At 38.5% G+C, this 27071-nt stretch overlaps 1 protein-coding gene across 1 annotated transcript in view; it reads left to right on the top strand.

Moving 5' to 3' along the window:
* The window catches only part of Atg101 (autophagy-related protein 101), a 99346-nt gene that overhangs the window by 52781 nt on the left and 19494 nt on the right, over positions 1–27071 (top strand). The window lies entirely within an intron of this gene.

Below are 27071 nucleotides of genomic sequence, written 5' to 3'. Positions count from 1 at the left end.
ATCTAGATCATCTTCACTTTCGTCAGTAGAGGGTGATAAAGCGTCATCCTGAGGAATATAAGCTGGATCTATTATATCCTCATCATCAGAAAATAGATCACAGTCAGAGACATCTCCATTCAGGTTTTCCATCACAAACTCACTGAAGTGTGGGTCGTCTGCAAAGTAAAGTCAGACTTTGTCAGTTGTTTGTTTGCAATTTCAATAATACCATTAATAACACAATAAAGCAATGTTAATATAACCATTATGAAGTAATAAGGGGATTAGGTATAATTAATTGGCAAATTATCGCATAATTTGCTGCTCATATTCAGAATGTAAAGAAAGGAGTAATGTATCAAGCATAACAGTACTAATAATATTGGAATTATTGTTGCCTCTGTAACTTCAGTCATGCCCATTATTAATATTATTGCTGTTGATGGAATTATTGTTGCTCGTAATGACGTATTCTTCTATGTATGTTATTGGTGAGGACCAAATGATAGAACACACAACTTACATTCATGAAAATCTAACCGTACTAGCTTATGGCCTAATGTCTCCTACAGGATACACTAGAAAAAAGTGAATGTTTCTAGCCTAGAGGATAAGACTAACGCAAAAGTAATATGGTGTTTATAACTATCAGTATCTTAGGTTAAATATTTGGTGGAAATCAGATCTTATGAACAGAAATTGCCAACAAAATAATTACATACCAGCACAAACTTCTGCTCCATCCTTCTTCCTAGAAACCACCATTTTCAAACAGTTGGCATCAATTCGTCAGTACCTCCAGAATGTCCAATTCACTGTCAGAAAATAGTGCCAACTGCTGCTAATATCATGCAGTGATAATAATTCTTTGATGGTCTACCGTAATTTCAAAAGTACATTGTTAGTGTCTCCTACAGGGACATCAGGACTGATTTTTAGGTCTTTGGTGATATTAAAGAACTCTATAGTATTTTGGACTGTTCTTTTTGAAGAAAATGTGTAATGTATTTTCAATATTATATGAATGAATTGTGAGATCTTATATGTGGGACTTGGTCTGAAGTTTATGATGGGTCACATGGAGACGCCGGTTTTATGAATTTTAGGGTATGCCTCAGCCGTGGGTAATCTAGGATTCATTACAGTTAATTTGGAAATTTCTTGATCATTAAGAAGAAGATTGGTATTTTTAAGAAATGCTTCAAGATTTTTCTGTTAGTGAGATCATTTTTAATAATTTGGAATGTGTCGTCTGAAAAGAAATTCTGGGTTTTACTTAAATATTTATTTTTGTCCATGATGATGATGATGGTGTTTCCTTTATCAGCCTTGGTTATTAATAGGTTATTGTTTTGAATCTTTTCTTTAAATTCTTCAAATAGTTTCCTGTCAGTAATGTTGTTATTATTGTCATTAAGACTAATTATATATTTCGGTAGTCTTTTTTTAAAATTTCATACCTCACTTCATTACATTCTTCAAATGGGTTTCTATTAATGGCAAACTCTATTTCTGCAGTTGTTGTAATAAGATTGTCAAAAGTTGATGTATTTGTCCAATTGAGTTTCGGCCCTTTGCTCAACATATTGATCTCTGTTTCGTTGAAAGTGATATTAGATTAATTTCTAATAGAAAAATGGAGTTTTAATTGGTTGTTTTCATAATTGATTTTGGTTAGATCATTATGGGGCATTGGTCTGGTATTCATAGCATAATTATGTTGGGTTTGAGACTGTTCAAGATTATTTACCTTTTTGTTTAGAGTGTCTTGTTTTTGTATTTTGATGGACTCGAGTATTTGATAAGTTAGCCTTTGGAAGTCGTACCAGTAAGCCCAATGTAGATCACTAAAAGCTTCTAGATGCATTTCATATACAGTATTTATATTTCAAAATACATTACAATCACAGTACCAGTTTCAATCCTGTTATGAATCATCTTCAGCTGTTAGCATGGTCATGTCTTTCTATCAATCCTAACATAACTGTGTCATTTTCATTTTTTTAGGTGTTCACTCTTCAAACTGTCAATCACAGTCTGTTTCTCCACAGCACTGAAACCAGTCATGCACTTCTTACAACATCCACAATCTGGACCGGTTCTTTTAGCCTCTACAAGAAAACACTTGCTTGTGACAAATTCTTTACACCTTTGTCTGGCTAGTTCCTCAATTTCCTTCAAATGCTCATCTTTGTTCACCTTACCTCAGTTTCTTCTAGGTTCAGTCACATCCTCATCCGACTTGGACATTTTTCACAGAACACAAAAGAATGCTTCACTCACTGAGTATTATCAAATACTTACTGCATACACACCTATGTGACAAGCAGCTCCAACTTGCATTGTTACAGAAGCCATGAACAATCCAGCCCTCGTTATGACTTACAAGGGGAGGTCACGATGTCCGCATCACCGATTTTGTTCAAACTTTGTTGTATGGTAGTCATTGGCTATAACTTGATTCGAGTATATATAACTTTTGCATATCTTGACCAGTTCAACTCACTTTATGGATGTGTTTGCGATGACTAAACAGACCTATCCTGGCATAGAACATACGCCCACACAAATCACACTGAATGGATGGAGGAGGGCAGGGTTATAATTGACGAAGTTTTCTTGCTTGTCGCTTGGCCTTTTGATGTCTGCGGCGTTCTCTATCAAGTAAGTTGACAGCGGTAGATGTAGTGTTCTGCCACAGTGAGCACTCCACAGCACATTCTTCCCATGTCTGTATATCTGTACCAGTTGTCTTCATGATGTGTTTTAGCTGGTCCTTAAAACGGTTAAGAGGGGCTCCATTAGGTCTACTGCCGGAGCAAAGTTCACCATAAAGAATTTGGTGGGGAAACCTGGTATCACCTATGCGGTGAACATGGCCTAACCATCTCAGTTGATTAACGATGATTGTTGCCTCAATGCTATTTAGCTGCGCTTTGTCGAGAACTGTCGTGTTGGTCACATAGTTCTCCCACTTAAAATTCAAGATGAATCTCATTTTCTGTTGTTGGAAGTGCTCAAGGTTTTTGATATCACGGCTATAGAGTGTCCAAGTTTCACAGCCATATAGCAGTGTGGAAATGACAACAGCTTTGTACACCATGAGTTTGGTATGCAGTTTTAGGTAGTTATTCATGAAGACTATGTGCATTAACCGTCCGAATGCTGCATGAGCAGCCCCAGTTCTTTTATCAACATCTTGTTTGCAGGTACACCGTTTAGACAAGATGCTTCCAAGATATGAAAAGTGATCAACCTGTTCCAGTGTTGTGTCTAAGATGGAAATACTGAACTCAGGAAGAGTTAATCCTGGGGCAAGTTGTGCAAGTACCTTACTTTTTTTTTCACATGAATGGCAAGACCAAAGCAATCACATGCAGTTTTAAAGCAGTTTACTGACTGTTGTAGTTCTGCAGGTGTTAGAGCAGAAGATGCAGTGTTGTCGGCATACTGCAGTTCTGTCACCCGAGTAACCAGAGTACGTCTTCGTGAGCGAAGTCTTGCCAGATTGAAAAGGCCTCCATCAAAGTAAAATTTAATCTCCATGCCTAAGTTGTTTGCAGATGAATCATGCAGCATGGCAGCCATGCACAGTGCAAAGAGTGTAGGAGCAACCACACAGCCTCGTTTCAATCCATGAGTGATTGGGAACAAATCTGATACTGAGCTACCATGAAGAACCAGACATGCCATCATGAAGAGCTTGAACTAATTCCACATAACGTTCAGGACATCCAAAATGTCTCAATACTTTCCACATAACAGATCTTGGTACTGAATCACAGGCTTTTTCCAGATCATAGAAAACTAAATACAGGGGCTGCTGTTCCTCTCTGCATTTCTCCTGGAGTTCTCTAGCACAGAAGATCATATCTGTTGTGCCTCTGGAGGTTCGGAAACCACATTGACAACCAGGCAAAATCCTCTCTGAGATAACTCTGAGCCGGTTTAATAGAATTCTTGTGAGAATTTTACCTGCAATTGACAAAAGCGATATACCACGATAGTTCCCACATACACTACAATTGCCTTTCTTGGTAGTACTACATCACAAAAACACACTGGCAAAGTAGTAGTGCACAACTCTCAAACATTTTCCTGAAAAGCTATTTTGAAAATGTCGAAAAAAGTTACGAGAGGTTTAGCATGCCAGGTACCATCATGCGAGAGACTGTTGCATGGTGGTTGAATGGTTAAGGTTCTGCGCTCTAGTTGTGAAGGTGGCAAGTTCGAGTCACTCTCGTATCAACTCGCTTTTTCTTTCTTCTGACATTTCCTGATCCCCTTTTTCCTTGTGTTGTGAATGAGAGCAGCAGATAGTCACTGTCTGACCGTGTTGTGTCATGTAATGGTTATGTGCAATGTAACCAGAAGTGCTCATCATAAGTTCGATCGGCAGAGAGATCTCGCATGCTGAATTATGATTGGAATAATAACAATTAAGTTAATTTATTAATTTGACCACCTAATCAATACAATAAGTCTTGCCTTTGTTGATTTACATTGACATGCTAACTAAAATAGTACATGTTTCGCCTTGTATATAGGCATCATCAGCCATTGCCTTAACCTTGAAATAAAATCAGGCACCTGATATACATATAAATAAAATAAAACTAATTTTTTAAAAAGCCTTGGAGAGACTTGAACTAAAATTAACATATAGTAAAGGACTTGTACAATATTGGTTTCAAAGATATTGCAATGAGTGAGGAGTTTACAATTGTTGAAAGTATTTGCAATATTGAGGTTTAAGAAGGCTACTATTATAATTAAGATGAACAAAGCAACAGTCTGTTACAAACAAGTGGTAAGATTGCTATAAAATTATGTTGAGCGATCAGCGGCTACAATTAGACAAAGAGGAAAATGATGATTAAAATTGTATTATTAAAAAAAAAATATTGAATAAAATAATGTTGAAGGATAGTCAAGTGACCTGTAATTATTTGTTTACATGAGATAAAAGTCAAAAGTCAATGGCATATGGTGAAGTTGTGGTTCACTTTGATGAAAAAATACGAAGTTATAGTTGAAGGTTGATGAACAATGTTTAAGTTGGACCTCTATGGACCATCTCAATTTGATGCAATGCTAAAACGTTGTTAAAAATATGGGTTTATTGGCATTCTAGTCAAAAGGATATGTGACAGCTGGATCTGTAAAAGGAAACCAGAAGCATGGTGTTAAATGTGTGAAAAAATCATAATAAAATGTTTAAGTGGAAATCGTGTACTGTTACCATTTGACAATGGTGAGGGTAACTTGTTACGTTTGAGCTCAAAGTTATTGACGACTGTTGACTTCTTTCTACAAGTGTTACAGCTGTAGGTTTGTGTTGGAGGGGGATCTGTTTGTGAAGGCGTGACTATGGGCTTGTTTGTAGCACTTGGAGGGGAGCTGCTATTGGTGGGAGAGAAAGAGGAAAGTGTATTGCTGATCGTATTGTAGTGGTGAGATGCTGTTGAAGAGAGCAATATTAGAGTGGGTGTGGCTATGGGTGTATTGGTTGCATTTGAATTAGAGTTACTGGCGGTGAGGGGAAGGGAGGGGAGTGTATTAGTTGTAGAGGAGGTGGGAGTGCTTATTGATTTGAGGTTGAAAATTTTTAAGAATATATTGGTGAGGGGAATTGATTCTTGTAATAGAAATAAAATCTGTTTGTACAAGGGGCTTTTTTTTATCAATAATGTCGTTTAAGTTCTTATCTTTTTTTAAGTGCTGGTCGAGGAAAATGAATAAATTTTCGTATTCTGTCATGAGTTTACTTTTTTCGATTCTTTTCAGGATATGAAGGTCTTGTTCTATTGTAGTGAATTTATGTCCTGTGTCCCTCATGTGGTTGGCCATTGCGGAGAATTTATTGTGTCTTTGTGCATTGTAATGCTCGATGTATCTGGTGGAGAAGCTGCGGCCAGTTTGGCCAACATAAGAAAAATTACACGTAGAGCATTTTAATCTGTGTATCCCTGATCCGGAGTGACTATCGTCTGTGATGTTAATAGAGTTATGATTAAAGCATTAATTACGATTAGTGTTTTTTGTTGTATAGGCTATTTTTACATCGTGCTTCATTAATGAATTGGTTATCGGATAAATACTATGGTTAGTGAACGTGAATTTAGCGTATTTTGGTTTGACGGGTTTCAATGGATTTAAATTTGTAGCTAGTTTTAATTTGGTTTTGTTGATGATTTTATCAATTATATCTGTATTAAATCCGTTGAATTTAGCTATTTCTTTAATGAATTGTAATTCTTTCTTTAAAGTACTAGAGGACATAGGGATTTTTAATGCCATATATATTAGACTGTGATAAGTGGCTTTTTTATGTGAGTTGGGATTTTTTATGGTTGTTGGAGATTAGGTAGGTTTTTAGTATATTTGGAAGTCGAACTTGTTTGATACTCGTGTGATTTTGATGTCTAGGAAATTTAAAGAGCTATTGATCTCATCTTCTTTAGTGAATTTAATGTTATTATCTAAATTGTTAAGGAATGATAATATGTTTTCACTGTTGTTGATTTGTTTATCTATGATTGCTATGGTATCATGGACATAACGATGCCAAAGACAGAGTCCGTTGATGTTATTAATAATCTTACTGTGTTCAAGATTATCCAAGTATATATCAGCTAATATTCCAGATAACGGGTCTCTCATCGCCAAACCTTCCAGTTTGTAAATTTTCTTATTGAAGGTGAAGTAATTGTTGTTTAAAACGAAACTAAGTAATTTTAACCATTCATCAATTCCGATTTTACTTAATTTGCTATGTTTGGGCAGATTGTTCTGTGTGATGTTAATAGTATTATTGATAGGGATATTTGTATACATGTTGGTGATGTCAAAAGAACATAAAACATGGTTTGGTTGCAGACTGAATTTATTTAAGGAATTGCAAAGTTTGATTGAGTTTTTTATGGGGTTGGAGTTGTAGAATTTGAAATTTTTTTAGGAATTTGTGTAGGAATTGAGAAGTTTTATAGGTAGGACTATTCATACTGTTAATTATAGGTCGAATTGGGACCTTCATTTTATGAATTTTGGGTAATGATCTTACTGTAGGTAATTCTGGGTTCATTATAGTTAAATTCTGATAATCTTGATCATTTAAAATGAAAGTAGAATTTTTAAGAAGGTTCTTTAAGTTGCGCTGTATTTTGTATGTTGGATCTTTATTAATTATGGTATAGGTTTTGTTTGAAAAAAAAAGTTTCTGTTTTATCTATGTAATCTTGTTTTTTCATTATTACTATGGTGTTGTCCTTATCTGCTTTTGTTATTACTACGTTGCTATTATGGATTTTGGATTTCAGGTATAGAATTTGTTTCGAGACGTTGTGGTTGTTGTTAGATGTTATCTCATTAATCATTGTTGGGAGTTTCTTTTTTACTTCGTAACGTACGTAATTTTGTTTGTCAATCGGAATTTGTTTATCGATATTAGTTTCGGTTTCAGCGATGGTAGTGATTATGTCTTCTGCTTTTTTGTGATTAGGCCAATTATGTTTAATACCTTTATCCAATAGACTCATCACTTGGTTAGAGAAGGCTGTATTGGATAGGTAATTGTTGTGGAATTGTTAGTCATATGGGAAGGGGACACTTTGTTGGTTGTATTTTGGTCAGATGTTTTGCGTTTGTTTTCTTGTAAACAAATTAATTTATGGTTTAGGGTTTTCTGTTTCCTATCTAATATGTATGATAGTTAGAGGTCAGTGTGCCTTAAAAATGAACTCCATTCAAGTGGAGATAATTTTTGAGAGATGGTCAAATGTGTCCTATATAATTGCAAATTTAGTAGAAATTTATTAGAGATTTCTTCTTGTATAGTGGCTTGATGAATGGTTAAAATTACTTAGTTTCGTTTTTTAAACAATTACTTCACCTTCAATAAGAAAATTTACAAACAGGAAGGTTTGGCGATGGGAGACCCGTTATCTGGAATATTAGCTGATATATACTTAGATAATCTCGAACACAGTAAGATTATTAATAACATCAACGGACTCTGTCTTTGGCATCGTTATGTCCATGATACCATAGCAATCGTAGATAAACAAATCAACAACAGTGATAACATATTATCATTCCTTAACAATTTAGATAGTAACATTAAATTCACTAAAGAAGATGTGATCAATAGCTCTTTAAGTTTCCTAGACATCAAAATCACACGAGTATCAAACTAGTTCGACTTCCAAATATACAGAAAACCTACCTTTTCTCCAACAACCATAAAAAATGATTCATTACATCCCAACTCGCATAAAAAAGCCACTTATCACAGTCTAATATATAGGGCATTAAAAATCCCTATGTCCTCTAGTAATTTAAAGAAAGAATTACAATTCATTAAAGAAATAGCTGCCAGGCTGAGTGACTCAGACAGTTAAGGCGCTGGTCTTCTAACCCCAACTTGGCAGGTTCGATCCTGGCTCAGTCCGGTGGCATTTGAAGGTGCTCAAATACGACAGCCTCATGTCGGTAGATTTACATGCATGTTAAAGAACTCCTGCGGGACTAAATTCCGGCACCTCGGCGTCTCCGAAGACTGTAAAAGTAGTTATTGGGACGTAAATCAAATAACATTATTATTGTTAAAGAAATAGCTAAATTCAACAAATTTAATACAGATATAATTGATAAAATCATCAACAAAATCAAATTAAAACTAGCTACAAATTAAACTCCATTGAAACCCGTCAAAACAAAATACGCTAAATTCACGTTCACCAACCATAGTATTCATCCGATAACCAATTCATTAATGAAGCACGATGTAAAAATAGCCTGTACAACAAAAAACACTAATCATAATTTATTCTTTAATCATAACTCTATTAACATCACAGGCGATAGTTACTCCGGATAAGGGATATACAGATTAAAATGCTCTACGTGTAATTTTTCTTATGTTGGCCAAACTGGCCGCAGCTTCTCCACCAGATATGCCGTGCATTACAATGCATAAAGACACAATAAATTCTCCGCAATTACCAACCACATGAGGGACACAGGACATAAATTCACTACACTAAAACAAGACCTTCATATCCTGAAAAGAGTCAAAAAAAGTTAACTCATGACAGAATACAAAAATTTATTCATTTTCCTCGACCAGCATTTTAACAAAGATAAGAACTTAAACGACGACATTGATTAAAAAAAGCCCCTTGTACAAACAGATTTTATTTCTATTACAAGACTCAATTCCCCTCACCAATATATTCTTAAAAATTTTCAACCTCAAATCAATAAGCACTCCCACCTCCTCTACAACTAATACACTCCCCTCCCTACCCCTCACCGCCAGTACCTCTCATTCCAATGCAACCAATAGACCCGTAGCCACACCCACTCTAATATCGCTCCCTCCAACGGCATCTCACCGTTACAATACGCTCAGCAATACACTTTCCTCTTTCTCTCCCACCAATAGCAGCTCCCCTCCAAGTACTACAAACAAGCCCATAGTCACGCCTTCACAAACAGATCCCCCTCCAACACAAACCTACAGCTGTAACACTCGTAGAAAGAAGTCAACAGTCATCAATAACTTTGAGCTCCAACGTAACAAGTTACCCTCACCATTGTCAAATGGTAACTGTACACGATTTCCACTTAAACATTTTATTATGATTTTTTCACACATTTAACACCATGCTTCTGGTTTCCTTTTACAGATTCAGCTCTCACATATCCTTTTGACTAGAATGCCAATAAACCCATATTTTTAACGTTTTAGCACCGCATCAAATTGAGATGGTCCATAGAGGTCCAATTTAAACGTTGTTCATCAACCTTCAACTATAACTTCGTATTTTTTCATCAAAGTGAACCACAACTTCACCATATGCCATTGACTTTCGACTTTTATCTCATGTAAACAAATAATTACAGGTCACTTGACTATCCTTCGACATTATTTTATTCAACATTATTTTTTGAATAATACGATTTTAATCGTCATTTTCGTCTTTGTCTAATTGTAACCGCTGGTCGCTCAAAATAATTTTATAGCAATCTTACCACTTGTTTGTAACAGACTGTTGCTTTGTTCATCTTAATTATAATAGTAGCCTTCTAGTGTCAATATTGCAAATACTTTCACCAATTATAAACTCCTCACTCATTGCAATATCTTTAAAACCAACATTGTACAAGTCCTTTACTATATGTTAATTTTAGTTCAAGTCTCTCCAAGGCTTTTTAAAAATTAGTTTTATTTTATTTATATGTAAATCAGGTGCCTGATTTTATTTCAAGGTTAAAGCAATGGGTGATGATGCCTATATACAAGGCGAAACATGTACCATTTTAGTTAACATATCATTGTAAATCAACAAAGACAAGACTTATTGTATTGATTAGGTGGTCAATTAATAAATTAACTTATTGTTATTATTCCATTCAAATATCATCACTACGGATCAAAAATGATATTTTTCACATGTAATGCTGAATTATTTTTGAACGAAAGTGTTTTTGAATGTGAAGCTATGCAAAGTGCAAACCAGTTCCCGGGAGAGCAAGCAACAAATAAACAGTTGAAAGGGGCCATGGTTTACGTCGTACACCTTCTTTATATATAGTAAATCGCTTCCTGGATCCCAGCGACTCTGAAGAGATTACAGAATTGGCCAAATTATAGGGAAAGAAAATTTTTAAATATATTTTGACAATAATATAAGAAAATAAATTTGTGATAGATGATGAAGTATTCAGCTTCGATGGCAGTGACGACCAAGGTGCTTTTGTAGAAAAGAGTGATTCTACAGATGAAGACTACGAGCCCGAAGAAAGAAAAAAAAGGGAAACCTCTAGAATTTATTCCTCTAGATTACGAGTTAAATGTTGTAAACATGGCTAGAGTGCACCTTAAATGGCATTTGCAGATATTACACAGAAGAGGCTGCTCTCGGCTGAAGCGAATACGGGATTTGGCAATATGGTAAGATGATGTCAAAAAGGGTGGAACATCGAGGATCCCTAATGGACTTGCGATCGCTTTAAAGAGACACGTGAGAACAAACAACAACGAGCCACGACGCGTAATTTGCAAGAGTGGGCACTAGCTGCGGAGGCCCAGTTTGAAGGATTTGAATTCAGGGCTTCAAATTCATGGGTTAAGAAATTCAAAGAAAGATACAGAATGCGCCAACGGAAAATTACCAGATACATTTCCGGAAATGACTCCGCAAAAGATGGAAGTCTTTTTGGCTCCTGCAGCGAACTTTCGGGCGCAGGCTCGCGCACTGATCCCAACTTTGACAGTACACACGTTATAAATACCGATCAAACAAGTAACTTTTATATATAAATACACAAGTTCACTTTAACCGTACAATATAGCAAATGGAAAATTATATTTACTTATTTCTATTTCACTCTGTCAATATCAGTCTACAATTGACAGAACATTGGATATCCAAGGTTCGAACGCTGTGTTCGTCAACCAAAAAAAAACATGAACAAAGTCACTCATTCATACATGGCCCAGTACACTCTCGCATTGTCGGGAGAGTAGTTCCCTCTAATTTTTGTTTGTTTGCAAGAGCTCAAAGGTTCTTTTGGACCCGTTGTTCAAAAATCAATTGATGAGTTTCTCAAAAAATACTCTAATGTAGTCATTTTCTGCTCAAAATTGGGAAAGCTGTTGACACAATTGTACAAAGAGTACCTTGAAATGTTAAAGCGATTTGTTGGAGAAAAGAGATTTCTTTTTTTGTGGTCTAATGGGGAGTACAAACCAATCCCACTTTTTATGACTAGATATTTCAAGATGCTGAAGGGTTACCAACCTGCACTCTAAAAATGATCCCTCCCAAGTGCACTCCGTTAATTCAACCCTGTCATACTTATTTCTTATAGACAGGTTAAGCTACTAATTAAGCGTATCCAAAATGCATCTTGTTTGATTGCGGAAAACCGCGATATTAACTCCTGCGAAGATTGTACAAGAATTCAATCTACAGTCCATCATCAACTTTCTGCTTCCGTTTTTAAAGACATGTTGTTATTCCTATTGTATGCCACGAAATTGAGTGATACACGAGAAATTTTCCTGAATGTTAACCAAGTATGTTCCCACAAGATCTCTTGAAGAATCCAAGCAATTGTGAAAATTCTGCATTTATCATTTGTGCGAGATGCCGTGCCCCATTGTGTTTCTTTTGTTTCTACGACAGGTTTCAACCTGGATCACGTACAGATGCTTAAAAAGCAAAAGAAAGTTACTGTTTTGTTTTAACAGTGAACAATTTATGTTGTTCAAATCTGATTTTGATACTAGCAATGTGAGCTAGGCCAGCGTTGTTTATATATTTTGAAAACTTTACGATTGCCTTTTCGATTCAAAACATAAAGGAAATGTCTAAAAATAATACTTGTACTGTGACTTCAATTATTATGTGCCCCCTTCCCTCAAAAAGAAATTAGAACAGCTTTTTGTTAAATAATTCATTCAATTATGGCTTGCAATATTCAAAATAATATGGCGGAGCACCGCAAAACTCATGAAGGGCAAAGAAAAAAGAGAGGAAAGGGAGGGTGGGGTTAAAAAGCTGGTAGCAGCGTGACTCAAACTCGCCGTCTTCATAACTGAAGTGGAGAACCTTAACCACTCGACCACCGCTTGATGATACCTGGCATGCTAAACTCTTGTAACTTTTTTCAACATTTTCAAAATCGCTTTTTTCAAAAAATGTTAAGAGTTGCACACTACTAATTTGCTAGTGTGTTTTTGTGATGTAGTACTACCAACCTACAAAGTTTGAACAAAATCGGTGATGCGGACATCGTGACTAGGGTTGGGCAGACCGGACGATTCAGTTGTTCCGCAACATTAGGAGCTTGAGGCGGAGTGTTTCGGTACAGAGTGCCGGGACACGGGACACAGGACTGTAACTGCATCGTAGAGAGAACTTCAAGAGGCAACATGACATGTTCCGTGTCAGCTGGAATGTGCCTGTACCGAACGTGCTGTGTCAAGGCCGCACTAGATAGATTAGTTGGCCTTGGCTGTGTCTGACTGTCGATACCGGCTGTGTGCCACCCTGTGCTGGAGTGTAAACATTTTTTTCATCCAGTTATATCTTTAATTCCAAAGCGATGACCTATATTTTTCTTGGGCTTAAAAGTTTTCTTAATGTCCAAATTAATTTTTAACATCAATCCCCGAGAAAGTGATGAGGGAAATTTTTGAAATATTAAAGAAAGTAAATGGAAGTTGAGAGGGAAGGAATTCGAAGTGCAGAGAGCATAACAGCACGAAAGTACAACAATGTTTTCATCCAGTTATATTTTTAATTCCAAAGCGATGACCTATATTTTTCTTGGGCTTAAAATTTTCCTTAAAGTCCAAATTAATTTTTAATGTCAATCCCCGAGAAAGTGTTGAGGGAAATTTTTGAAATATTAAAGAAGGTAAATGGAAGTTGAGAGGGAAGGAATTCGAAGTGCAAGATCATAACAGCACGAAAGTAATTAAACCGTACAAAAGACTGTAAACTTTGCATAATGTCGCATCGGAGTCCTGTTCAGGACTTTTTTACTAGAAGAACAGAACAGAAGGACAGACTGAAATGCAATTTATGTTCTATTTTGTCTGCAAAGGGACCTTCAACCGGCACAATGACAAGACATTTCAAATTTAAACATCCCACAGTTTTTATTTTCGTGCTCCGCTTGTATATTGTGTATGTGAATACAGCACTGACGAATGTTTCTTCAACTGTGCGAGTATACTTTTAAATGGTGGAAATAACATTGTGACATTTGTAAACACCTGTACTGCCAGTGTAATTGTGACAGGTGTATTTCAGAATGAATGAAAACATTCTTATCCTAAAAAGAAAATTTAGACATGATATTTTGGGTGAGTATTTCATTCAGAGTTCCGACTGCTTGCTCACGTGCCGTGAAGTTTTATCCTGGCCCTAATTACTCACAATACAGGCCAATACATTCAACTGGTGAAAATATTCTTGAATTTGTTACTCTTAAACACCTGCACTGCCATTGTAACCGTGTTATGTGTATTTCATATTGACTGGAAAAATCTTAACCTAAAAGCAGCCTTTAAACGTGATTATTGGGCGCGAATTTCAGTGTTCCGACTGTTAGTTCACGTTCCGTGCAGCTTTATGCTGGACATGGCCATAACTACACACAGGCACACAGCACGTTCCGTACAGGCACATTCCTGCTGGCGCGGAACATGTAGTGTTGCCTTTCGAAGTTCTCTCTACACTGCGCAGTTACATTCCCGCGTTCCGTGCGCCCACTGCACAGTTCAACTAGTAGGTGAAGGGCAGTGCATAGTGGTGCTTCTGACGGGACAGCGAGTCAGTGTCTCCGTCTCGCTTGAGAATGTTTCGGAACAATTGACACTCGGTGTTCTGGAACAGGGGAGCATAACTGTGCACCGGCACAGTGTGCCGAAACAGGAACATAGTGCCCAACCCTAATCGTGACCTCCCCTTTTTAGTCACCTGCTATTTCTAAACACCTAAAACAATAATGTATTTTTTGAGTGGAAAGAGGATAATCTTCCTGGAATATTATCTCCCCCAAGTTTTCAGTATCAGTTATATCATTGAAGCTGTATTGGAATATTCCACTTTCTTTATTCCCTGGACAGCACATACAGCTGGATACAAAATGGCTACCTCAGTCTAATTTCCTATTTTTTGGAATATTATCCTTTTTCCACTCACTTGTTCAATTGATTGTAGGATGAACTTTGTGGTTTAAGGTCCTTACAGGGATTAGACAAGGCTGTAATCTTTCACTGTTGTTGTTTATAGTATACATGAATCATCTACTGAAAGATATAAAGTGGCAGGTAGAGATTATGGATTCAGTTAGGCAGAAATGTAGTAAGCAGTTTGGCCTATGTCAACAACTTGGTCTTATGCCAGACTGAACTGAAAGCCTGCGATATACACTGCTGTGCAAAACTTAAGGACGAAATTTACTTTTGCAAGTTATGTCACTGCCAAGTAACATAGCTCGATGAAACTTGAACCATACATAAGAACTGCTGCAGTATGGTACGGTAGACAACTGTGATGTGATGAACAGAAATTACACTTTTATACAGAGACAATAATAAATTACACATAAGTCAGTGTGACTCATGATGGTCCCTTGGACATCACAAAAGAAGGGACATGGTACTTAAAAGGGTATGTGATCACCACGGACAGTGATGCATGCTCTGTAACATGTTCCCATGCTGGCCACAAGATTTGTATTGAGCTCCTGTGGTAGGTCATTCCATTCCTCCACCAGCGCGGTTGACAACTGCTGGATGGTTGCTGGTGCATGTGGACGTGCTGCAGTACGTCTGCCCAACATGTCCCACACGTGCTCATTGGGATATAAGTCGGTGAGGGGGTAGGGGAAGGGCAGGCCAGTCCATTCGCCGAATATCCTCTCGTTCCAAGAGGTTGTCCACTGCGCTGTTCGATGCAGTCATGTATTGTCATCCATAGAATTGAAAGCAGGGCCTAATGCACCCCTGAATAGACACACATGGGGAAGGAGTACACCGTCACAGTAACATTGACCGGTGAGTATACCCTGTTCAAAGATTTGGAGGTCGGTACTCCCATGCAACATTATGCCTCCCCACACCAGAAAACTTGGACCACCAAAATGTTCATGTTCCTGGATGCATTATGGGTTCCCACCTCTCGCCAGATGAGGGTACATCTAGAATCACTACTCAGACTGAATCTGCTCTCATCTGAGAAGAGTACGCGACCCCACTCCTTGTCGGTCCAGATCTGATGCTCTTGGCACCGTTGCAAACAGTGCCGGCAATGTACGGGTGTCAACGGAAGACAGCGTAATGGTCGTCAGGCAAACAGACAATCCTCAAGCAGTCGCCATGCCACTGTGTAGCGTGAGATTGGGTGCTTTGCAGTCCTGTTAAGTGGGGTTACAATTGCACCCGCTATTTGACGTGAGTCTTCTTTCATGCTGCACAATGTAGCAGTCATCTGCTGCTGTAATTGACTATGGTCAACCCCATCCTCTCCTTTGGGCAGCAGTGCCTTTGGTTATTTAACACTATGCGCCCGGCGGTAGTAATATTACTACCATGCGGCATGCGCCTGAGTGCTGCTGTTAGTAATACTACTACCACGAAATTTGAAATTCAGTCACTTGAAAGCTATTCATGTTATCGAATTAGTTTTTGTTTTAACATGTTGTCGATTTTGTTTACTATTGATAGGTGGTGTTATCGATCAATAGTGATTGGTGGTGCAACCTTGGGACAAAGTTTCATAGCCATGTGTGCTCAGCTAGATCTTACCTAACTGCTGACATACGTACTCCTCGCACGCTCTGGCTCGATAAGCTCAAATTTATGCGCACGTGTTCTAATTGATGGATTATATGACTTCACAGATTTAGAATGAAAGTCTAGTCAACCAGCAGTCTGTAATCATCTCTCAAGTAGTCGATTTAAACTGTATATTGAGATATGGATCCCGGACCTAGTACAAGTAAAGGAAATGCCCTACACATGCATACAGCCCACGGATAAGTGAACAGATTATTATGGATCTTGTAAACAATTTTGATTCTGATCTGTATGAAAGTGATTGTGGAGAAGAAAATGAAAATTTACAAGCCCTTCAGGATGATGAATCATACCAGAAGAACCAGTCGCAAAAAGATGAAGGGAGGTGAGAAGCACGGAAACACAATGGAAACCAAATATTGCTCCTGTGAACAGGCCCGTTTTTTTCTTCCCCTATCGAAATTTTGTGAACATTTGGCAGATGATTTGGTGAGTACCGTAGTGTTGCTGCTGAAATTACTGAAGAATTATGAGCATCATCTGCGGAAAGGCTAGTAGGTAGAGATTATTTTCCACACAGAATAACTGCAGTGTTCGTGAAGAGGGAAGAACACACACAGCGTACGTGCAAGGTTTACCACAACAAGTCCAAACACAAAACCGACCATGCTGTTAAGAAAATGACGACCATATATTGCTGTAAATATGACGTAGGTCCTTGCATAGGAGAATGTTTTGATTGTTACCGTACCAAAGCTAGGTATTGGGTATAACAATGTGTAATTCTGTTGTTCAGCGACTGAAAACTATCAGACTTTTCTGAGTGAATTAGAAATTCAAGTGCATGAACAAGGATAACAGAATGTACCAATTTTATTTCCAATGCTGAAGGTATGCATTTATGAATTGATTTCATGTGATAGTCCACTTTTTCTAGAATATGTATATAAATTTGTTTATTTATACTGCAAAAACTGACAAAACTGTGACTTTTCTTCTGGAAGTTTAAATCACGCCAGCACAGGGTAGGGACGCTATTTTGACTCGTCTGGGCTCATAGTGTTAATGCTCTCCATTCACATAAAACAATGCTGTGAGCAAACTCCTGGGCTACACTCATAACTCTTCATCCTTCTTCCAGTTTCCTGATGATTCTTCCCCGTGTGAAGTCATCCAAATGTTGTCTCTGGGCCATTTTGTAATGAATAACACCACCGCAGTGCACCGTTACAGCTTGGTGCTTGACTCGCACTGTCTTTTCCTGTTCCTTCAACTGCCTCATTTTGTCGGGCCAGACCCATTTGGCGCTATAGTTGCGCTGACCTCACACCAGGTTACTATGCACGTGTGAGAGACCTCTGGCAACATGTTACTGCACTTTATCATTTCCACCGAGTAGTTGATATGTTATTTTGCTTTATCTATCTCGTCCTTAAGTTTTGCACAGCAGTGTAGTATGTTGGAGCTTGAAAAAAGGTGCACCGAATCTGTTATGAAAATCGGCATTTCCAAGACTAAAGTGACATACCTGCCAACTTTTCCATTTTAGGCGGGAGACTCCCGATTTTCGACAGTTTTTCCTGTTTCCCGACTATAGCTTTTTTTTTTTTTTTGAACGTCAAACATTTGTTTTCAAATCATGCCATTTCAGCTTTGTACACCAGTGGCCGGAAGTCCTTCGCTCATTGTCCGCTTTCAAATGAAATATCAACGTTTATTAATAGGAGAAATGCACGCGAATGTGCTATGTTTATTGAAACCTGTATATCGTGACGCGCATGTCGATTGTCAATCTCTTGTTTTTGCATGCTATGTTCATGTTCGTTCACATCAGTCTAGTCGATTCTAGGTACTAGCCACTAGATTTCGAGTTTTTTTTCTTTCAGTAATGTAGTGACAGAATTTCAAAGATAGCGACTAGTGAATTTTCTAAAGATTTTAGGATCTATTTGGAGACAATACTGGTGAATTTTAATTTATTACTTGATAAAAATAGCATTGAGCTTCGCATAATCGCGTGGGTGCATGATGCAATCTATGCATTTGCTAAGTAATGGCATCCAAGTGCATGACTGATTCACACGTGTGGAGCATGAGTTCATACTATTTTTGGAAGGCTTATCAGAGACTGATCATCTCACTCACATATTTCCTGTCAGAGAATAGAGATGTGTAATGTTTAGCCTTGTAGCCTTGTATAGCAACAGCCGGATTTTGGGACAATAAGTGTTATAATTAGAGCCCGGATTTCGATGCAAATGCATGTTTTTAAATAAGCTAGTTACACTTCACAAACTTTGCAGATATTAGTTTTATGACTTAATGATTCCAAATATCCATTCTTTTTCCTTGTATGTTTGCATGTTTTTGCCTTTTTAGGATAAAATTCATGCATAATGCATATTTTGAAGATTTTGGATTTAATAGTGAATATTTGGACTTTTTATTGCATAATATGATTTTTCTTCTGACTTTGGTGCATATATAATGTTAACTTGCAGGATAGGGCCTTTTATGAATGTTTGTTTGCAGAATTTGGGACCTTTTTCCACGTTATATAATATGTCTGTTATTAAGAGACGGAGAGAAGGTATTCCTGGTATCTTATCTGACAACCACAGTAGTACATACGGTAGAGATCCTATAAACTAATTAACCAAGCACTTTCTTATCTGTTGCTTGAGTAAACATTGATGTAATTCGGAAGGCCCCACGTCGATCTCTGTAATTCTTAGTAATAAGGTGTCCCAGTTATAAATTGCTATAAATTGAACCTTAAATTGTGCATTAATCATTGACGGCTCATTTGTTCGTCTATGTTAGGCGAACAAAACAAAACTTGTATCACACTTCTGTGGTCACGTTACTGTGATAGCAGCTTGCAAACCTTGGTTTTGGACTGAACCCTCTTCCGTTATTATCCTAGAATTTCCTACCCGGAACTCTCACTTGTCACATGTCTTTGTTATCGTAGCAGGCAGTCGTTAGCATTTATTGAAGACATCCTCATCTGCTATCATCGCACAGAGAAGTAGCTGAGGCAGCGAGAGATAGGTTGAACAAAGTGATCCATTCAAATCCTGATTTTGAATTTGTCAAACTTATATGACGCATTGTGGTGCAAGTGAAAAAGTCATACAATGTGATGTTATTTTATCCCAAAGGTCTTCATTTAAGTATGCATCTGTCACTTCTTGTGATGAAGAAAGATCATTTTCTGTGTTTGAGAATGTGCTGATAGGTAAATGGATGAGCAGGAGTCAAGACAATTTGGAGAAATTAGTTGTTGTAAAATGTTTCAAAAAGAAAAGAAAATGTAGCCAGGTTGAACATTGACCATTGTTGACCTCTCTTCATTAAGCTTAAAATACTGACAATTATAAATTTGTACATTTATATATCTTTGACATACAAAGGTTGGAACTTTATTAGTGGTAACTATTCATTTACAACAGATACAAAAGCATTACATGTTAGCAACCTTTACTGTTCTTCAATGTAGTCACCAGTGTTGTGTATAACCCTTTGCCTGCGATGTGGAAGTCGTAGTATACCTTTAACAGAGCCTGTTCTGTTGATGGGGCGAATGGAGCAGTTTACTGCCCATCGAATCTCTGCAACAGTTCTGAAGTGAATGCTCACGAATCGTCTGGTTTCAATCAACTGTCCAATAATGCGGCAAGAGCATGCACTTCATCTTCACTCGTAGGATGACCTGCCGGATGAATGTCCGCCACAGTTTGCCGACCATCGTTGAGGCTTTTACCCAACATGCCACTGTTCTGTAAGGCAGTGCAAATTCCCTGCAAGCCTCTTGAAGACCTTAATGACACTGTTGTTTTGTATGACCTCTGGCACATTCTATCTTGATCCAACTCTGTTGTTCCTTTTTGGAAGACATAGTGACGTTACGTTAGACCACTAGCTCACTCGTGACTGTGTTTCTCTAGCTTGTGCACACGCAGGTGATGTGGGAAGTGCGAGTCCATTTAATCTGAGGTAAGGTGCTATCAGTGACAATATTAGATTCCGTTGCATTGCGTCTCGACAGCAGTGTTGCCGCTATTTAAGTTCCAACCCTCGTATGTTCAAAACTACATAAATGAATTCAGTAGTAGGGAAAACATTCACCTTCATGATACTCGGGGCAAAGCAGATATTGACATCGCCGGGCTGAGTGGCTCAGACGGTTGAGGCGCTGGCCTTCTGACCCCAACTTGGCAGGTTCGATCCTGTCTCAGTCTGGTGGTATTTGAAGGTGCTCAAATACGTCAGCCTCGTGTCGGTAGATTTACTGGCACGTAAAAGAACTCCTGAAGGACTAAATTCCGGCACCTCGGCGTCTCCGAAAACCTTAAAAGAGTAGTTAGTGGGACGTAAAGCAGATAGCATTATTACAATATTGACATCCCAATTCACAGGCTGTCAAAAACCGCTCACTCACATAAAATCAGTTGTTTAAGATTATTTAATAAATTACCACATTCTGCATGGTCCACTCCTTTTAAGTAATTTTAAAAGGAAAATGTATGCTTGGTTAATAGAAAATCCATTTTATAATACCTCTGAATTCTTAGAAATGCATAACGTTAGTATTAAGTTTTAATAAAAGTGTATGTTCATTTAGCCTTAGTCATATTAAGTACTAAATTATCAGTTGATGAAGCCTATTTCATTGTATCTGGTCAATGGCATTTTAAAAAATTTTGTTTCTTGATAAAGATTCTTGATTCTTAATTACTTCCAGATCAAGTTCCTTCTTGATGATCATAAGGACAGGTTCTTTGGGTTCGCTCTGGTGATTTTGTGGAAACTCCCTCTTGACAATGGTGCTCCTAACTTTAGGTTCCATCGCCGGGTGCCTAGATAAACTGTCTGCTCCTATGTTCATTGATTCTGGGACGTGTCACGCATCGAAATAAAATTCTGCGATTAACAGAGCCCATCGCATCAATTTAGATTTTGAGCCAGAGACAGAGTTCAACCATTTGAGAGCAGCATTATCGGTGTATTTGAGCTGGAACTTCTTTATCTCCACGCAGCCTCTGAATTTGCCCATGGCCCACACGACGGCTAAGGCTTCCTTCTTGGCAGTGCAGTAGCGTTGTTCAGTGGGAAATAGCTTTCTGCTGGCATACTCGATGATGTCCATTCTGCCGTCATTCTTCTCTTGGAATAACACTGCTCCTAGGCCGGAGTCGCTGGCGTCCGTCTGCAGGCATATCTTCCGTTGAGGGTCGGGATGGGCCAGACCGGGAGTGTTGCATATCGCAGCCTTAATGCCTTGGAATGCTGCCTCTTCCTTGCTGGTCCATCAGAACGGGCAGTTCTTAAGGAGTAGATCGGTGAGTGGTATTGTCTTCTCTTCAGTGTGTGGCACGAAGCTGCTATACCATCCACACAAGCCAAGGAACTGAAGTACCTGTCGCTTGGTCCATGGGCATTCAGATTCTTTGATAGCTCATTTCTTCTCCGGTTGCCTCTCTAAGCCTTCAGATGTTAGGACATGGCCAAGATATTCTATGCGGGACTGGGCAAAGTGGCACTTCTCCAGTAGGCAAGTCAGTCCATGAATTTTCTGTCATTCCAGCACTTTCTTTTGGTGTACAAGGTGTTCTTGAAAATTCTTCCTGTGGATTAAGATGTTGTCGAAATACAATTGGCAGATATCTCCAACATATCCTGACGATACTTTATCCATCAGTCGCATGAAGGTGGCAGAGGCATTGTTCAATCCAAAAGGCATTACTGTAAACTGGTACAATCCTCTCGGTGTCATGAAGGCGGTCACTGGTCTAGAAATTTCCTCGACCTCCACTTACCAGTATCTGGAGTTAAGATCCAGCGTGCTGAAAATTCTAGACCCACTTACTTGTTTCAGCAGGTCTTTCAAGTCAGGCATGGGGTAAGCGTCACTAATGTCTTCTCATTCAACTTGCGGAAGTCCACACACAGTCGATACTCCCCATTCTTCTTTTTCAGTAGGACGATAGGCGAAGCCCAACAGGTTGTAGAGGGTTTGATGAGACCTTGCCCTTCCATCTCTTGGATCTTCTGAATGACGAAGTTGCGCTTATCCGGGTTGATTGGATATGGGTGTTGGTTGCTTGATGGGTGAGGAGGTGCTGAATTCAATGGTATGTGTTACAGTGGTAGTCCGTCCTATTTGATTGGTGATGACTTCCGGAAAGTCCTTTAAGGCGCGTCTCAGCTCCTCTTCTTCACTTGGTTGAAGGTGCGTTAACTGGATATCTCCCAGGTCTACGTCGACTTCCGCATCCTTGCAAGTCCGGAGATTTCCATCGTGCCAGGCGACCCGCAGATGTCTGTCTCTTCTCAAAAAGACTTCATGAGCTGTGTAGTCTAGGATCACCTTGTATTCCACCAGAAAGTCATGACCTAATATGATGTCAGGTATTAGGTTCTGAATCACTGCAACATCAATTACAATAGGCAGGTCAATGCATTTAGCGGTTGGGTTAGTCTGTCCTTGGATGGAATAGGTTACCCTGTCTGCTGCTCCCACTACCCTTCCGAGATGGTGAGACTTCATAAGCGGTAGTAATCTGGCAACAGTCCCATTTACAAATGAATGGCTTGCTTGGCTGTCGAGTATGGCTGAAAAATTTTCGTTGCCTATCCTCAAGATAATAGCTGGGCGTTGGTGACAAACATACTTTTGTTGAAAAACCCAAGATGAGAACCATAAACAGAAAAATACTTTCAACTGTGAGTTGCAGGAAAAATATCAATTTATTACAAAGACAAATTTTGAAATTGATGTCTCGTGCAAGACATGAAGAGGACGTTTCAGTGTTGCACGTGGTGGTGGTGGTGGTGGTGCTAGAAGCATAACAAATCTTTCAGTATTAGCTTGGCAGAAATTGCTGAAATAAGTGCAAGTTTTTCAAAATTGATGACCCAGTTCTTTAAAAAGAAATACTGCACCAACATCCAGAGATATTGAAATTGCTGCATATGGAGGAGTTTGGGCCTGTCATACAATTGAAAAAAATCAAAGTTTCCATTGAAATGACTGCTCCTTGAAACTAATTCAAGCGCGTTTTGAGCCTACATTTTAATGTGCACATACTAAATGTGATGCCATTGGTACATAGATGTTGTACCTTTTTCTATGCAAGAAGTAAAGTAATAATTACAAGAGGAACATTGCTCTTCCTATCCCATTGTCGCCATAATACCTATCTGTATTGGTGCGATGTAAAGCCACTAGCAAAAAAAAAAAAAAATATGTACACCACACCGTATGCCTGGAAATTCTCTCCAAAAAATGTGTTTACTTTTTGGAATGCGTTGTTTTGTCCTTTTATTTCAACTCTGCCATAATTTTTTGAATGCGTTGCTTTGTCCTTTTATTTCAACTCTGCCATAATTGCAGTTTGCATTATCACACAGAAAGCAATAACCTTACTTGTGAAAGGAAGCTACTGACTGAGTCACAACCCACTGGCATGAGGGCTAGTGCGTTCGTCCTCCAGAAGTACCAGCTGTTCAAGCGTCTGCATCCAGAAGGAAGTGAGAAAGAGATCTTACCAGACATCACAGAGCTACTCCATGGTAAGATTCGACCCATATCACAACTGACATCCTTTGATGATCTGCGTAGAATCATCACCCAGTTGGAAGAGGACTGGTCAAATAGGAGAAGGATTGGTCAGATTGTGAGCAGAACAGGCCAACCCCATGTTAACTGATGTTTCACATCACAGACATGTGAAATTATTTTCCATTCTTGTTTAATTTTATCAACCATACAGTGGTGTAGAAATGAAGCTGTTGGATCTACAGTCGCAGTCAGATTAGTGGTTAAATACTTTAAGTGCTAGTTGAAAATGATCTCACAAGTCCTAGGAGTTGGAAGAAAGCTGCCGTGGCCTTAATTAAGGTACAGTCCCAGCATTTGCCTGGTGTGAAAATGGGAAACCACGGAAAACCATCTTCAGGGCTGCCGACAGTGGCATTCGAACCCACTATCTCTCCCACTGTTCATCAACCCAATCCCGATGATCTCTTGTGAAACGTAAGCGATTCTGTCGATGCTGATGTGTAAGATCTTGGCCATTAGCAGGTCTTCTGGAGTAGAGTTGAGCACCACGTAACCTCCTCACCACTATCCACTCACTGACATTCACACCTCGTACCTGTTCAAGCCTACCTCTGGCTTGAACCGCAGTAGGCTTGAACCGCAGTACTATGCCGGTCACGCAGAATTGGAAGGCGCAAGAACTGGTCATCCCTTGCAGAAGTTGACCTCCTCCTACCAGATCCTGGCCTGCAAGTGTATGAACCCACTTGCCAATACCTCTGAATGGTACGTGAAATGGTTGATGGAGCGCAGTGTAGCAACACAGCCACGTAACGCAAGCCGCACCCATCCTCTACTAACACTACTGCCCTAGCAGCATCTTCACCCAGTAACGTTCTGCTGTAAGTAGCGTAAGTGTTGTCTAATACTGATTAGGTCAGAGAATTCCCTCCATCACACTTGGAGGTAACCATGAAGGTATGGAAACAAAGATGTGCATTCTTTTGATAGACAGTAACTTTCACCTGCAGAACACTATACCTTTGGGATGGTCTGTTGTTCGTTATTATTGCCTGCTATTGAGTTCATTCCATTCAACAATCTTTGATAACATTTCCTAAGATCCAGTACATATTAAAAAGTTTCATAGGAGGGTACGGGGAATGTTAAAATGTATATTTTATCACAGTTTCTCAAATATCTTGAGGTGTTGCATTTTTTTTCTCAGCCGTGCATTTTATCAATTGCACATAGCAATACAGAATGTGAATGGATTTTTATCAGAGTCACAAAGACACAGTTAAAATCCTTGCTGTCTGAAGAAAGTTTGGAGAAACTTTTAACCTTAAAATCAGTAGAGCAAGGCAAGTGCTTTTGAGCAAAAATTTAGTTCTGAGTTTCTGAAGGGGGCTAAGTCAGCTACGGGTGTGTTGAACAACAGTTAGTCAATGAATTCAGCATGTTGAAGGATGAGAAGTCACCTGTTCCTAAAGTTCAGGTATGTCCAGTGTTTAGTGTTCACATATAAATAATGAAAAATATATACAATGTAGGCCAAATAGAGTTGTTAGTGTATTGAATTATAATGAATTAATACATGTTCATCCATCAGTGATGTTGTAATACGTTGCGATTCGCTGCTAAATTTCTCCTGATTTTATACTTTTGAAAGTTGGCATGCCTGAAAGTATAATTTCTAGCAAACTTGTAATAAGTTCTGGAATTTTATAAAGTGCTTATTATGGAAAATAACATCATCAGAAATGTATAATAAAATATAACATAATTTTGTCCTCTGTTAAGATTCAAAATAAATAAATAAATAAATAAATAAAAACATACCTACATGCATACATCATTATAGATTTGTTATGTCTTTCTGCATTCACTCTGTAAGTCTGTATGAATTTACGAACGCCTGCACAATCCTCTATATGTAACTAGCTCTGAGGCAACATTTAGATCCATACCACTTATCTTTATGTTATTAGAAACTGAGTCCAACCATTGTCATCTTGGTCTCCCTGTACTTCTCTTACCCTCCATGAGCGGTTCCGTTATCCTCCTCTATTCGCCTCACATGCCTCCACCACCAAAGCCAGTTTATGCATACCGCTTCATTCATTGAGTTAATTCCTAGCTTATCATTTATATACTCATTCCGAGTACCATTTTGCCATTGTTCCCACCTGTTTGTACCAGCGATCACTCCCGCTACTTTCATGTCTGTTACTTCCAGCTTATGAATAACATATCCTGAGTCCACCCAGCTTTCACTCTCATAAAGCAAAATTGGTTTGAAAACAGTTGTCAAGATAGTTTTGCTCAGGGTCTGACTTTCTTACAGAATACTGTTGATCACAACTGTGAGCTTACTGCAGTAGCATTGCTGTACCCTGATTTAATCTCGCTCACTATGCACTAACCTGGAGAACACACTGCCTAAATACTTGAAATGATCTACCTGTTCCAGTTTTGTATTCCTAATATCACATTCAATTCTGTCGGGATTCTTACCTACTGACATCACTGTTGTCTTGGAAATGGTAATTTTCATATCACACTCGCTGCACCTATTTTCACGTTCCAGGGTATTAGGTGCAAGCTTTCAGCATACACTGCCATTAAGACAAAGTTGTTGGCATAGGTCAAACTGCTTACTACATCTCTGCCTAACTGGATCCCTTCCTGCCACTTTATGCCTTTAAACTGAATAGTGTCCCTTTTTGTTCATGCTGTTGAATTTTTAGATCTTGATCTATTGTGGTATAACTATGATTACAGTCTTTATGATGGTTGCTTATGGCCGAGAAACAACTACGGTATATTTTAAAGTGTTGCGGTGTTCTGTATATCTTATCAGGAAGTTCCTACCGTCTGTCCAATCTAAGTTGATCCTTAAAGTAGCTTAGTAGGCATCAGCTGTTATGGTTGGTGTATTTTGGTATGAATCCAATGAATATGACTCCTTTACAATTCCAGAGAACAGATGACATGAGTTTCTGTGATAACAGTTTTTTTGACTTCACGTTGTTGTTTTTTTGTTGTTGTTTTTTGTTTTTTGCAAGTTTGAATGATGCCACTCAAGTGATTGCTGTTTCCTTTCAAGGGTTTTATGCAAAACCCATGTTTTGTTCATTGTGACAATTTAGCCAATAAACTTGTGATATACCGGACGAGTTGGCCATGCGGTTAGGGCCGCGCGGCTGTGAGCTTGCATTT

Source organism: Anabrus simplex, chromosome 2 (assembly GCF_040414725.1).
Source record: "Anabrus simplex isolate iqAnaSimp1 chromosome 2, ASM4041472v1, whole genome shotgun sequence".
Lineage (NCBI taxonomy): Eukaryota > Metazoa > Arthropoda > Insecta > Orthoptera > Tettigoniidae > Anabrus > Anabrus simplex.
This window is presented reverse-complemented; position numbering and strand designations above follow the sequence as displayed.